Here is a 12,744-nt window from a genome sequence, read left to right on the forward strand (position 1 = left end):
AAAAAATTGTGCACCATGATCAAGTAGGATTCATCCCTGGGATGCAATGATGGTTCAATATACGGAAATCAATAAATGTTATTCACCACATCAATAGATGTAAAGATAAGAACCATATGATCATCTCAATAGACGCAGAAAAAGCATTCGACAAAGTACAGCATCCCTTTATGTTCAAAACATTAGAAAAACTAGGGATAACAGGAACTTACCTCGACATTGTAAAAGCTATCTATGCTAAGCCTCAGGCTAGCATCATTCTCAATGGAGAAAAATTGAAGGCATTCCCCCTAAAATCTGGAACAAGACAGGGATGCCCTCTATCACCACTTCTATTCAATATAGTTCTCGAAACACTGGCCAGAGCAATTAGACAGACGAAAGATATTAAAGGCATAAAAATAGGAAAGGAAGAACTTAAATTATCACTGCTTGCGGATGACATGATTCTATACCTAGAAGACCCAAAAGGGTCTACAAAAAAACTACTAGAACTAATAAATGAATTCAGCAAAGTGGCAGGATATAAAATCAACACGCATAAATCAAAGGCATTTCTGTATATCAGCGACAAAACTTCTGAAACGGAAATGAGGAAAAACACTCCATTCACAATATCTTCAAAAAAAATAAAATACTTGGGAATCAACCTAACAAAAGACGTGAAGGATTTATACAATGAAAACTACAAAACCCTAAAAAGAGAAGTAGAAGAAGATCTTAGAAGATGGAAAAATATACCCTGTTCATGGATAGGCAGAACTAACCTCATCAAAATGGCGATATTACCAAAAGTTCTCTATAGGTTTAATGCAATGCCAATCAAAATCCCAATGGCATTTCTTGTAGAAATAGATAAAGCAATCATGAAATTCATATGGAAAAATAAAAGACCCAGAATAGCAAAAGCAATTCTAAGCAGGAAGTGTGAATCAGGTGGTATAGCGATACCGGATTTAAAACTATATTACAGAGCAATAGTAACAAAAACAGCATGGTACTGGTACTAAAACAGGCGGGTGGACCAATGGTACAGAATAGAGGACACAGAGACTAATCCACAAAGCTACAACTATCTTATATTTGATAAAGGAGCTAAAAGCATGCAATGGAAGAAGGATAGCATCTTCAACAAATGGTGTTGGGAAAACTGGAAATCCATATGCAACAAAATGAAACTGAATCCCCTCCTCTCGCCATGCACAAAAGTTAACTCAAAGTGGATCAAGGAGCTAGATATCAAATCAGAGACTCTGCGTCTGATAGAAGAAAAAGTTGGCTCCGACCTACATATTGTGGGGTTGGGCTCCAAATTCCTTAATAGGACACCCATAGCACAAAAGTTAATAAGAAGAATCAACAAATGGGACTTACTTAAACTGAAAAGTTTTTTCTCAGCAAGAGAAACAATAAGAGAGATAAATAGGGAGCCTACATCATGCGAACAAATTTTTACTCCTCACACTTCAGATAGAGCCCTAATATCCAGAGTATACAAAGAACTCAAAAAATTAAACAATAAGAAAACAAATAACCCAATCAACAAATGGGCCAAAGACCTGAACAGACAATTCTCAGAGGAGGACATACAATCAGTCAACAAGTACATGAAAAAATGCTCACCATCACTAGCAGTTAGAGAAATGCAAATCAAAACCACCCTAAGATACCATCTCACTCCAATAAGATTGGCAGCCATTATGAAGTCAAACAACAAGAAGTGCTGGAGAGGATGTGGGGAAAAGGGTACTCTTGTACATTGCTGGTGGGACTGCAAACTGGTGCGGCCAATTTGGAAAGCAGGATGGAGATTCCTGGGAAAGCTGGGAATGGAACCACCATTTGACCCAGCTATTGCCCTTCTCGGACTATTCCCTGAAGACCTTAAAAGAGCATACTACAGGGATACTGCTACATCAGTGTTCATAGCAGCACAATTCACAATTGCTAGACTGTGGAACCAACCCAGATGCCCTTCAATAGATGAATGGATAAAAAAAAAAATGTGGCATTTATACACAATGGAGTATTATACAGCACTAAAAAATGACAAAATCATGGAATTTGCAGGGAAATGGATGGCACTAGAGCAGATTATGCTTAGTGAAGCTAGCCAATCCCTAAAAAACAAATACCAAATGTCTTCTTTGATATAATGAGAGCAACTAAGAACAAAGCAGGGAGGAAGAGCAGGAAGAAAAGATAAACATTAAACAGAGACATGAGGTGGGAGGGAAAGGGAGAGAAAAGGGAAATTGCATGGTAATGGAGGGAGACCCACATGGTTATACAAAATTACATATAAGAGGTTGTGAGGGGAATGGGAAAATAAACAAGGAGAGAAATGAATTACAGTAGATGGGGTAGAGAGAGAAGATGGGAGGGGAGGGGAGGGGAGATAGTAGAGGATAGCAAAGGTAGCAGAATACAACAGTTACTAATAGGGCATTATGTAAAAATGTGGATGTGTAACCGATGTGATTCTGCAATCTGTATTTGGGGTAAAATTGGGAGTTCAAAACCCACTTGAATCAAATGTATGAAATATGATATGTCAAGAGCTTTGTAATGTTTTGAACAACCAATAAAAAAAAAGAAAAAATAAAAAAATAAATAAATAAATAAAATAAATGTATTGTGTCCAACTACAACTAAAAAAATAAATATTAAAAAAAAAGAACAGAGAATGATATTCAGCACCTTTTATATGCTTATTGGCCATACGAATAGTTTCTTGTGAAATTATGTTCAAGTATTTTATCATTTTTTAAATTAGGTTATTTAGTTTTGTTAAAAATTAATTTATAAGAATTCTTTAATATTATATTCTGGAGCTGGGTGCAGTGGTACATGCCAGTAATCCCAGCAGCTCGGGAGGCTGAGGCAGGAGGATCACAATTTCAAAGCCAGCCTCAGCAATTTAGCAAGGCCCTAAGCAACTTAGTGAGACCCTATCTCTAAATAAAATATAATAAGGGCTGGGATATGGCTCAGCAATTAAGCATCCCTGGGTTTAATCCCTGGTACCCCTCCCCCCCCAAAAAAAAATATATATATTTTTCATATTCTGGAGCCAGGCGTGGTGTCGCATGCCTTTAATCCCAATGGCTCAAAAAGCTTACAAAGGAGGTTCACAAATTTGAGGCCAGCTTTGTGACTTAGGGAAACCCTATGTGAAAATAAAAAAATTTAAAAAGGCTAGGATGTAGCTCAGTGGTAGATCACCCCTCAGTTCAATCTCTAGTAACACAAAAATAAAATAATAAAAACATATTCTGGATACAAGTCCTTATCAAATGAAGGACTGATAAGTATGTTGCAAATACATTCTCCCAGCCTGTATCTCACTTTTTTTTTTTTTTTTTTTACTGTTTCATTTTGTTTTGTTGATGAACAAAAGTTCTTAAGTTCAGTCAGTAATATAATTTATCTCTTTTATGGCTGGTGCTCTTTGTGTTCTGTTTTCTCACCTACCTCAAAATCATAAAGATATCTCTCTTTTCAAAGAAGCCTTGTGATTTTAGACTTACCATTTAGATCTAACACTCTATTAAATTCATGTTTAATATGAAGACACAGTAATATCAGAACCATTTTTTTTAAATTGTTCTAGTTATACCAGAGCCATTTCTCCATTTTATTGAATAATGGGCAAAATAATTGAAAATTGAGCAGCTGCATATGTATAGGTCTACTCTCTGGTCTCTGTTCCTCACTTTGTTCATACTAGTAATTTTATGGTTGGTCTTGAAATCTAGTAGTACAAGTCTTCCAATTTTCATTTTCAGTATCATCACAAATATTCTAGGTCTGTACTTTCACATAAATTTAGAATTGCCACATGAATTTGTCACTAGGGAAATGCAAATTAGAGCTACAATGAAATTCCACTATCTATCTACTAATATTGCTAAAATTTAAGAATGAAACTAGTAAGTGTTGGTAAGAATGTGAAACAATTGGGACTTATAAATTGTTGGTAGCACGGCCAAAAGGTATATAACCACTTTGAAAATATTTGGGATTATCTACTAATGCTGTCCCCCAAAAGAACTACCTTCTGATTCATCAATTCTATCCCTATGCATCCAAGAGAAAAAAGCACATATTTCCACAAAAGACTTGTACATAATAATCTTTCATATAATCATTGTTATTTATAATAGCCATCTTTTTCATAGTAGCCACCAACTAGAAGCAAACCAAATGTCCCTCTATAGGCAAATGTATAAATAAATTATGGTATATTCATACAATGAAATACCATACAGTGAAATAAAAGCATAAACTATGAATACATGCAGTAACATGAATGAATCTCTGAACAATATGGGGAAAGAAACTAGGCACAAAGGAATACAATACTGTATGATTCATTTACATAAAATCAAGAACAGGCAAACTTAAGATAGTGGTTTCCTTGTAAATGGTGTTAAGGGTATCTACGTGTGATGTAAATTTGTTATATTTTATTTGGGTGGTATACATTGATAAAGATTCGGTAAAGTATAGCATTAATAATTCTGTATTTTACTTTATATGTATTTCTTATATGTTATTCCTTAACATAAAAATAGGGGAAATTGCAATAAGAATGGAGAGAAGTCAAAATGGGAGAATGGAATGAAAATTAACTAGAAAACAATATCAAATCACATAGAGCCCTGTGAGTATTCCACCTTCTGATGTGAGAATGATAATGAAAACATCAACCTGATTGTTAAAGGAATTATTAGTACTAGTTGACCATCCTTGATATTAACCAAGCTGGGCACTAATAACCTGATGCTAAATGGTGTGTTAATATTTTTTTTTTTTGCTTATAGGTGGCAAAAACTAAACATAATCTTTCTTAAGCAAACAGGATAATTTATCATACAGATATTGGGTTGTTTCACACAACCTAAGGTTGGGAACTTGTGTCAAATAGAATAAGAGACTTGAAGAATGTTTGGTCTGGCACTTTTCACTTGGAGAAAAATTTAATAAGTAGCAAACATAATCAAGTAACTGATTAATTTATACAGAAGATAGGGTTTGATTGTCCAAGTGAACCATGCTGTTCTTGGATCAAATCAAAGATTTTTTTTCTCTCCCATAATTATAAAACCAATACTTTCAAGAATTTTTCAGTACTCATAACAATACTGAAAGGTAAATGTTATCATTTCCATTTTACAAATGTGGAAAATATAACTTACAGGAGTTAAATTACTCAAATATAGGGGAGTATCTGGACAGTAGCAATGTTGGGGTTTAAATTCTTTTTGCATCCCAAATCCATATTAATCTTATTATACTTCATTGTCATGAAACAGTAGCAAAAGTAAATTTCAGTTTGGAAATTTTGGAAAAATTGGTGATTTTCTCTATACTCTGTGCATTTATATCTGCCCAAGTTTTAAGGACTTTCAATTGTTATGTTAAAGAACTATACACTGGGGCTGGGGTTGTAGCTCAGTGGTAGAGCACTTACCTAGCATGTGCGAGGCACTGGGTTCGATCCTCACCACCATATAAAAATAAATTATTTTAAAAAAGATAAAAAAAATACTTAAAAAAAAAGAACTATATACTCAAGGTCATTAAGAATATAAAATTTAGGAGTAGCCTGTGTTGATATGTAAGTCCTCTCAAACATTTTAAAGTCTTTCCAATTGTATTCTGCAAATACATTTAGAATCAATGTTGCAAACGCCTAGCAGAGTGGGATTTGATTTTGTGTTGAGATAGACATTAGAAAATGCCATTTTTAGGCAAGCTAAAATAAAAAAAAAAAATAACACACCATTTAGCGTCAGGTTATAAAAGTCAGCATTCTGTTCTTAACAGTAATGTCAAGAGATCTGTGGAAAGCCATACTCGCCCCTACATGTCGCCTGCAAATAGTTAAAAACATTTTAAAGCATTCCTTGATTTCTTAACAGATTTAACTTTTATGGATTAAGGCCTCCCAGTTTAAGTCTTTTGAATGAATGAAAGTACTTCCTTTGACTTCTCTGAAGATACAGTAGGACTTCAACAGTTCTAAATCTCTCCTATTTTAAGTTTTAAGAAGTGCTTGAAGAAAAGGTACACTCATGAATTGATGGTGGGACTGCAAATTAGTACAACCACTCTGGAAAGCAGGATAGAGATTTCTCAAAAAATTAGAAATGAACCATATGACTCAGCTCTCCTAGCCCCTGGTATTTTTCCAAAAGAATCAAAGCAGCATGCTATAGTTATATAGACACATCAATGTTTATAGCAACACAATTCATAATGGCCAAATTATGGAACCAGTCCAGATGCTTGTCAATTAATGAATGGATTAAGAAAATGTGGCATATATACACAATGGAGTTTTACTCAGCCATAAAGGATAAAATTATGGCATTTGCTGGTAAATGGGTGGAACTGGAGAATAAAAATCAAGGGTTGAATGTTTTCTCTCATATGTGAAAGTTGAAATTTTAAAAAAAGGGGAGTAAGTGGGAATTGAATATCATAAAGATATAGGGAAGATCAGTGGAGTAGAAGAGGGAGGAGAGGAGAGATGGGAAAGGGGAGGAAATGCAGAATGAATTTAACAAAATCACATTATGAGCATCTATACATATACTACAGGAAATTTCACCTTTATGTACATGCAGAAAGCACCAATCAAAAATTAACAAATAAATAAATGAAAGGAAGACCAATAGAGGAAGGAGGATGGGGGAGGGAGGAGAATAAGGGAAGATGGGGACTGAAATAGAGTAAATCAAATTCCATGCATGTTATCATGTTGTCAAAATGAAACCAACTACTATGTATAATGCCCTAATTTTTTAAAAAGTGCTTGGAGGGTACAACAATACCTACATAGTATTCTTGCCAAAAATCTTTAATGTTAATTGAATCATGAAGACACAATTTAGTGAAACTCAAACTGAGCAACATTCTGAAAAATACTTTCCCTGGATTCTTAAAAAAAGACTACCAATGTCATGAAAGATGAAAAAGGCAGGACAACTGTTCCAGACTAAGGGGAAATCAAGTTATATCAAGTAAATGTGGTGTGAGATAATTCTTCAGTCAATATTAGGTATTCCTTTCTTCTTCCATATGAGAAAGTATAAAAATAGTAAGAGCTAACATTTATTAAGCCCTTATTATGTACTTAGTTCTGCACATGGAAAAGGGTTTGTGCATATTAATAATTAGCCCAAGAGTCAGGAGATTCACTGGCTAAGTGAGGGCTCTGGAGCAAGCACTCCTAGGTTTGGTTCCTGTATTTACAAATTACTAGCTCCATGACACAGGATAAGTTACTTAACCATTCTATGCCTCAGTTCTCTCATCTTTTAAGTGAGGGGATAATAATGTCTTGGGAGGGGGTTGTGAGGATTGAATGAGACTATTAAACACTTAGAAAAGTGTATGCCATGTACTAAGTACCCAATCTATGTCAGCTTTTATTATGAATAATACTATCTCATTCAGACCTTACACCAGGCCCTATGACTTAGGTCAAAGTACTTTTTTTTTTTTTTAAGTGGGGACTTAACCAGGGTGTTGAGGGCCACAGCCCAGTCGGGATGATGCATGGCATTCTGCCAGAAGGGAGTGGTTGAGAGGTGATGCCAGCCAGCCATTGAGATGATGATGCTTATGTTAAGCTGTGTATCCAGTTGTATATGGACCCCTGCTGTCCGGCAATAGGGTGGCTCCAAGAATAGGGCGGCTCAGGGAAGAGGGTGGTTCCTGCTGCCTCAGGCCCCGCTACTTTGCTACTTTGGAGTTCCCATTGAGTTCTCCCGGGGTCCAAGCGGGGGAGGCGAGGAGCCCGGGGGAGAGCTGAGAGCTGAGAGAGTTCCCGGGGAGTGTGCGTGGAGTGCTGGTAGAGTTCGGGCAATAAAGTTTCCTATTTGAACATATAAGTGCTTTGTGGTGGCTCGGTGATTTGTGCCTAGCCAGACTGCGGCACCAGGGGTGTTCTACAAACATATTACTTAAATTATTTGTGGAAAAATGATAAAAGCAAGTTGAAATAATTTCCCCCCAAGGCCACTAAGAGACAGAATTAGGACTTGATTCTTATCTATTTTATTAACTAGTCAAATTTCCCCCTATTTCTCTCCAAGCTGATTTCTTATGGAGATTGTTTAAATAATCTCTGATATGAAACCTGTCAAAAAGCTTTTTGAAAGTTTAAATATAAACTTGCTCTCCAGAATTACTTAGTCATGCTTATTTATCCCCTGAAACAACTTGAGTGAAACCAACAAACATCATTTCTCATGCAGAAATCATGTTGACCTCCTTCATGAAAAGTTATTCTCTTTTGATGATTTGGCTCTGCCATTTATACAATAATCTTGGAAAGATTGCAGAGGCTGTGAGCTTGGACAAATCATCTAACTTATTTGAAAGGGGATTTGGACTAGACAAGCTCTAGGTTTGTTTCCAGCTCTATTTAGTGGTCCTATGTGTGGAATTGCTCCAGTGGTAAGCATAATGACCCAGACACTTTTTTCTACTTGCTACACAGGGCCATGCTGAAGCACAATGCTATGTATTTGGTATCCTACTTACAGTGTATTTGTTTACCTCTGATTTTTTAAAAAAATTTTTTGTAGTTGTAGATGGACAGAATGCCTTTTATTTGTTTATTTTTATGTGGTGTTGAGGATCAAACCCAGTACCTCACACATGCTAGGCAAGTGCTCTGCCACTAAACTACAGCCCCAGCCCTCTCTTTTTGTTGTTGTTGTTTTTAATACTTTAGTTGTAGATGGACACAATACTTTTATTTTGTTTAGTTTTTTATGTGGTGCTGGAGAATGAACCAAGTGCCTCATGTGTGCTAGGCAAGTGCTCTACACTGTGTCACAACTCCAGCCCTTACCTCTGATTCTTAAGAGTTCAAAATATTAGGTGGAGATATAAGATATGGAAGAACATTGTACCAGCCTGATTTGACACTAAATATTTAGGCAAAGGGGAATTTGAGGTGGGTGCAGGAGAAGTGATGTCCATTACTTTAACTTAGGACCACAAATTCGCCATTATTAGGATGATAGTATGCTATTATTTTGTATTCGGTGAACTTCTTTCATCAATCATAGCATCTCTTTATTTTTATATTCAAATAATAACATTATAAAGACCAAAAGGGTAAATCTAATATCCAAATGTCACATGACTTTCTGTTGCTTCTTTTAAATACAATGCTTTCTTTGTTTCCTTCATTTCAATGAAAAAACTATCAGTGGTTCCATGTGCCATATTAGGAACCACCCTAATATAACTCCAGAAATGATCATGGTTTATTTACTCGACACACACATTCTGAGGAAAAAATATTCCTCTTATATTAAGTGCCTGTTGTATTCTGAATTGTTCCATATCATGGGGATACAGCATTCCAAAATTCAGGAATTGTCCTAAAAATCTCTTAGTTTAGTGAGTCAGAAAAATATAAAGCTAAAATATATCCAAATTCTGTGCTACTGTAGAGACATATAGAAGGTTCTTTGGAAGTACAAAGGATGAATACCTAGTTGTTAGCTCTCTGGGAAGAGAGGGGTAAAGTCAGGTTTTCCAAAGAGGTGATGATTACCTGGTTTGGAGGTAAAGATCCCAGAAAGAGAGACCAGTATGGGCAAAAAATAAAACAGACATTTGGAATACTAAATATGTTCATGTAGAAGGACTGTAAAGTGATTGTGGTCCAGTAGATAGAATTGAGAGTTTGATGGGGGCAGGTAAGTATGGATCTCACAAGTCATACTAAAGATTGTCTGGGAGTCATGAAGCATCATGGATTGCTTAAACCCATTTAGTAGTTAGTAATATAATTCCATTGTTAGCAGTTTACATTTCCAATCACCAGAGAACTTCTTAAAAAGGGTTCCAATGACATGACCAAACAATTTTCATGGCTTTAATGCAGGGTCTAGAATATGATACTACACTCAACAAGTGTTTAATATGAGATAGTAAATAAATAACTCCATCAATCAATAAAGGAACTAAGTTAGGAATTTGCTTCTGGAGTACACATCAAACTTTTTATAGAGGTAACAATGAGATTTACTTTAAACTTTCAATCAAAAAGGGGGCTGGTTGGGGTAAATAGATAAAACCATATTGTCAAAATGTGGGTAATTATGAGTACTAGGAATTGGGTGCCTGGGGGTAGGGGTTGTTATCTTTCTAGTCTCTTTATTTTTTTAAATGTTTGAACTTTTTCCACAATAAAGAGTTTTAAGGGGCTGGGGTTGTGGCTCAGTGGTAGAGTGCTCCACTAGCATGCATGAGGCACTGGGTTTGATCCTCAGAACCACATACATGTAAAATAAAGATATTGTGTCCACCTAAAACTAAGAGATAAAATAAATATTTTTAAAAAAGAGTTTTAAAAATTTCTCCTGATTTAATGTAACTTGATTTCTAGAAAGATAAATATCTTAATAAAAGAGAAGTAAACTTTTTTTTTCTTTTGTAGTGTTGAGGATTGAAATTGGGGCCTCGACCATAAAGCAAATGCTCTACTATTGAGCTACATCCCTAGACCAAGATTACATTTTTAAACAATATATGTTTGTAACTTTTTAAAAGCTAAAAGGAAAGGAAAAAAACTCTGTACATCTCACAATTTTCTGAGTCAATGCAACTCAACTCTACTTTGTAAGTTTTAATATAATTGTGGCTTAGAGGACTTCATATTGTATGACTGACTCTTTAAGTTCATACAACAAAAGCTAACTTGTTGGAAATTAGTTGTTAATTTTGAAAATATGAAAATCATACCCTCATTCCAAAGTGTTTTGAAAAAACTGCATAAATCTATATTACACTCAAGTGATTATTTGACAAATTTTATGTTAATTTGCTGTAACTTGGTAGACTTTGTACCAAAATCAATTAACATACAAAAACAAAGTCTATATGTAATGAGTACATTCATTGTTTCTATGTTAGGCATGGGAATTCTTTCTAGTTAAATTGAATACTATGTACAGCAATTGACTCATCTCTTGCAGTGCATTCAATAAATTGAGTTATTGTTCCTAAATAAAGTCAGATTTTAATAATTGATTGTTTCTGGAGACTGGCCAGACTATCACTGAAACCTCTGCTTTCCAGGTGTACCTGAAACAATCTGGGAACACGGCTGTCTCAGATTAGCTCTCATACCCTGGATCAACTTTGGGTGAGTTATGTGGAATAAAGTGCATAATGGGGGTCAAACTTCCACTGACACACAGGCAGAAAATAAGGATATTGCCATGAAGATACCATAATATTAAGAATGGTATATGGGCACAGTGACAGATGTTAGAGATTGATTTGATGTTTCTGTCAACTCAGTTTTGCCCATGCAAAAGAAAGGACTTCATAGAAATAATGCAGGTCATTTGAACTGTGATAGGTGTTCTTATTTATTTTTAACATTTAGAAAACAATTTATATTAAAATATTTTAGTATTAAAAAGGGAAACAGGAAGATAAAATAATGAGAAAGAAAATAAATGGGGTGATTGAAAGAGGAAATGACCTTTGTAATTATTATTCTAATAGAAGAATGACTTTTAATAGATATTAGGGGAAAATATCTACACTATTGAGCCATGGAAATTTGCCATCAAGTGTAAAACACAAATTGCTTTTTAATTTTTTTTTTTTTAGGTATAATGGGATCTAGTCCTGAAAATTGAGTCAGTTTCCCAATCTGAATATATTAAAGAAGTGAAATTAAGCCATATTAACCACAAAGAGGCTTTAGTCAATATAAGTCCTATAAACTTCACAAATTAGAGTCTGAGAGATGCAAAATAATTTTTACAAATTCAGTATATCCTTTGAGTAAAATCTAACATCTGAAGAGGCCATGTTTACCTTGACCTTAGCAAAGGTGTTGAAATAAGAAAAATTTAGTAATATAAAAATGCATATACACATTGCATATATACATTGTTTAGCACTTCATTTGTTTTTCCTTACTGAAAAGTAGAGGAAAAGAGGAAGACTTTTCCTCCTTTTGACACCAATTGAATAAATTGTTTCTTATCTTTTGTATAGTAGCCAGGACATCTGAAAATAAGAAATGTTGAAGATTTTAACGTGTGACAGTCCCAACTGTAAGAAGCAAAGAATAAATTCACCTTTGTATTTTTAGAGTTCTTAATATAAAATGGAAACTTTTTTAAGTTAATGACATCTTATTTTTCACATTTGGTTTACCATTAGAAACTCAAGTTTCAGTGATGAAAGAGAATGAAATTTTATAGACACTTTGAGAAAACTGAAAATGTGGGAATATCAAAGGAAATATGGAGATCTTATATATGCATTTACCAAAAAAACCTAAAATGTTGAATGATAAAAATAAGTATAAAGTATAACATGCAAATCACAGAGGTGAGGATGGTATTATACAAACATTTCTTCCTTCTTGTATGATACCACTTATTCAACATTGTTAAGAAACACATTCCCTAATGGTGGCCAGTAACATTACTTCTGAGGACTGTTGAGAGGAAATAGCACATATATTCTTATTACAGTATCCCACTTAAAGGCTATCTTAGTTTGTCTGTAAACCATAGTCATTTGGTAAGTTTTGATGAGGCTTTAAAATCCATTATAATCATTTTTATCTGTAATTATATTTTCATGCACTCAAAAGTAAGCATAAAAGTTATGAGTGCAATGGGATTTTACTTGTAATTTCAAAATGAAATTATAAGCTTTTCTTAAAATTTATCACACATC

This window comes from Marmota flaviventris, chromosome 6, assembly GCF_047511675.1.
Source record: "Marmota flaviventris isolate mMarFla1 chromosome 6, mMarFla1.hap1, whole genome shotgun sequence".
Lineage (NCBI taxonomy): Eukaryota > Metazoa > Chordata > Mammalia > Rodentia > Sciuridae > Marmota > Marmota flaviventris.